This window comes from Colobus angolensis, unplaced genomic scaffold (assembly GCF_000951035.1).
Source record: "Colobus angolensis palliatus isolate OR3802 unplaced genomic scaffold, Cang.pa_1.0 Scaffold79, whole genome shotgun sequence".
In the NCBI taxonomy this organism is placed as follows: Eukaryota; Metazoa; Chordata; class Mammalia; order Primates; family Cercopithecidae; genus Colobus; species Colobus angolensis.
This window is the reverse complement of record NW_012121709.1, coordinates 3,706,079-3,709,884: the sequence shown is the minus strand read 5'-3', so window position 1 is coordinate 3,709,884 and position 3,806 is coordinate 3,706,079.

Genomic DNA, 3,806 nt, shown 5'->3' with positions numbered 1-3,806 from the left:
GAAAACTAAATCATGACGTAGAAGCAGTGAGAGGCAATTCAGCCTCAAGGTTGAGGGCACAGATTCCAAGGCACACTGCTTCAGTTTGAATCCTGGTTTGTTGCTGTCTGTGTGACTTTGTAAAATGGATTAACCTCTCTGTGCTTCTGCTCCTTCATTGGTAAAATAGATGTGATAATAACAGCATGTAGCTCCTAGGATTGTTGTGAGGATTAAATGGATTTATATGTATGTGTGTATGTGTATATGTGTTTGTAAAAATAAATACAACATAAATATAAATCCATTATTGCAATTTTTTTTTCTTTTTTTGAGACAGGGTCTCACTCTGTTGCTTAGGCTGAAGTGCAGTGACATGATCATAGCTCACTGTGACCTTGACCACCTAGGCTCCAGGGATCCTTCCACCTCAGCCTCCCACGTAGCTGGGACTACAGGCATGCACCACCATGGCCGGCTAATTTTTTAATTTTTTTGTGGAGATGTGTTCTCCCTCTGTCGCCCAGGCTGGTCTAGAACTCCTGGCCTCAACCTATCCTCCCACCTCAGCCTCCCAAAATGTTGGGATTACAGGTGTGAGCCATTGCATCCTGCCTACTATAGCAGTCTCTGTTATTATTTTTATTTTTAAGCAAAATATACAAGATGTTCCCTATTTTTAAATGTGCAAAATAATAAACTAAATTTGAAAATATGCATTATAACAGTTACAAATAAATTGCTATATGTACATCTAAAACAAAGCCACATCCTGATCCTTTCTTCCCTGAGCTGGTCCATCGGCAGGAGTGTTCCCTCTCCAAAGCATGAAATCTTGACTGCTCTAGCATGGTGCTGTGGAAACCCTGGGGACAGATGCCGGCCTGCCACCAGACGCCCTGAACACCCCAGAGCCGTGAAACATCAGGTGCCAAGAGCGAGTATTCTACATTCATCATCATGGCTGATATTTTTCGATCGGTTTCCGTGGTGAAGGAGAAGGAAGGCCCAGGACAAGTTCGCACTGGCGTTTTCCTTCAGAGCCCTGGCCCCTGCCTGGGTGGGTGCATGCTGACTGGCTGACTTGGTATGACAACTGGCTGAGCAGCTTTGATTAATTAAATATTTCACTCCAAATTTGCAAAACAGCATCTCCTGGCAAGTCCAGCAAGCCCACATAACGCCTGTAACGCTGGGCTAATTAGCCTAGCAGGTCATTGGCTGGTGGGCTGTTGTCTGTTTAACTCTTAGATAGGCTGAAAAAATGTTGGTTTTAGAAAGGAAGGAAAAGGTTTAGAATTCAGCTAGCATGTCATTTTGCCTGGTACTAAGATTTCGTTCTAGTCATCTTGAAGCCCCAGTAACTTCCTGTGTGGGAGCCTTACTATGTGCTAAGTATGTTGGGAGACTTAACTTCTCATTTAATCTGATCAGCAAGAGGAACATTTAGGGCTTCTGTTGCAAGGGCTAGAAAACCCAGTTCTGGCTGGTTTGTGCCAAAAAGGCATAATTGAAGGTTATATAGTTGTCAACACTATTGGCTTCCGAAATTGAAAAATCCTGGGGTAAAGCAGCTTCAGGAATGACTGGATCCAGCACCCAGCTGTTGTCCTCAGTGTCTGACTGATTCCTTCTCTCCTGCGCTGGTCCCTTTCTCACACTGCATCTTTCTACAGGGACACAGGATGGTTGCCAGGACTTCAATCCTTATTTCTCCCTAGTTTTGTACTCCAGAAAAGCCAAGCAAGAGGTTCTTTCTCAGAAGCATTAGCAAAAGTCTCAGGATGTATCATGGCCTCTTGAAGACTCATGTGCCCATGAGTCTTCACACTCACATGCATATCGATTCATTCCCTTTTAGTGGTAGAAAAGTCAAGAATTCCTGAGACCACAGGATGCATTGTGCTAATCATGCTGATCTGCAGGCTTTCCTCACCCAAACCACAGGGGTGAAAATTGGAAAGGGAATTTTTTTCCCAGAGAAATTCAGAGTGCTGCTTTTTATTTATTTTTTCTTGTTACAAATATTTTTGAGACAGAGTCTCACTCTGTCACCCAGTGTGGAGTGTAATGGCACACTCATGGCTCACTGCAGCCTCAACTTCCTGGGCTCAAGCGATCCTCCCACCTCAGCCTTCCTAATCGCTGGGACTAAGATGCATGCCATGATGCCTGGCTAATTTTTGTATTTGTTTTTATTTTTAGTTTTTGTAGAGATAGGGTCTTGCCATGTTGCCCAGGTTGGGTGTTGAACTCCTGGGCTCAAGTGATCTTCCTGCCTCGGCCTCCCAAAGTGCTAGGACTACAGATGTGAGCCACTGCACCAGGCTATGTTGCTTTTTAGAAGGGCGAATGGATATTGAAAACCAACAGATGTTTATAAGAGAGGAGTATTATTAAAATTCCTACTCTACAGTAGAGAAAACTAAGATATAGATACATTACTTGTCCAAAATTATACTATGGGTGCACGCTTTGAATTCAAGTTGGCCTTACTGCTGAGCCTGTCCTTTAACCGTGATCCTCTACTGCCCTCTCGTCCTGCCCTCCATGCCCATCTATTACACTATCTAATTGCCTTCCCCTTGTTTCATCGCACTCTCATCTACAGACCTGGAAAATATAGATCCTTAGCTTTATACAAAGTTTATTTTTACGCAGTGGAGAACCTCGTTAGGGAGAATTTATGTCAGGAACCACTTTCTTTCCAGATGAACTACATAGGCAGTCATTTGTAAATTCTGTGTTTGTGTTCATGTCATTGATATGATGAAGCATATAGTATACGCATAATGATAACAATGGCAATACTACTATCACTATCATGGCTATGGCTACTATTACTAGCTAAGAGAGATCTTAGCTAATGCCAGACATGATGTTAAGTATGTCTGCATTTAATTCTCAAAACATTTTTGTAATCTAGCCACTACCATTATGCCTACTTTATATAATAGTTAAAAATATCAGAGGATGGGTACAAAAAAATAGGAAGAATGAATTATACCTACTATTTGATAGCACAACAGGGTGACTATAGTCAAGAATAACTTAATTGTACATTTAAAAAAACTAAAAGAGCATAATTGAATTGTTTGTAACACAAAGGATAATGGCTTGAGGGTATGGATACCCCATTCTCCATGATGTGATTATTTCATTTTGCATGCTTATATCAAAACATCTCATATACCCCATAATATATACACCTACTATGTACCCACAAAAATTACAAATTAAAAAATTAAAACAAACAATAAAACAGAATAACCTCTGTGGCAGCTGTTTGTCAAAAGACAAAAGAATTGCCTTTATAATAAAGGACTTCCAAATGACAAATAAGAAGTCGTACACTGTACCACTTTAATAAATATTCTGTTTAAAAAAGAAAAGAAAAAAAAAAAAGAAAAAACACAGGTCCAGAGAGGTTAATCAACTTGTCCAAGGTCACACGGCGAGGAAGTGGCGGAGCTGGATTCAAACCCCGTCGGTCTGGTATTGCCTCTCATCACATTAAGCTTGTGGTTTCATTGGCATTGTGCTAAGTTTAGTGGGGGAAAGATTTACAGAAAAATAAAAATACATCTTCGTGCTGGTGCTTGTGCTGTGAGGAAAGGCATCAAACAATGATAAGGAGGCTCAGATTCACAGTTGCTTGGAGTGAGAATGATAGCTCAGAGTCCTCCACACTGGTGCATGAGTCCCTTATATAGGGGAGCAGAATTCTTTTGGAAACAATCTCCAAGGTGCCATGATTGCCTCACTCTCAGCTAAGGGCCCTGGTCACCATTGTATGCCTGATAAGTCCAAACTCATTAGTTAACCTG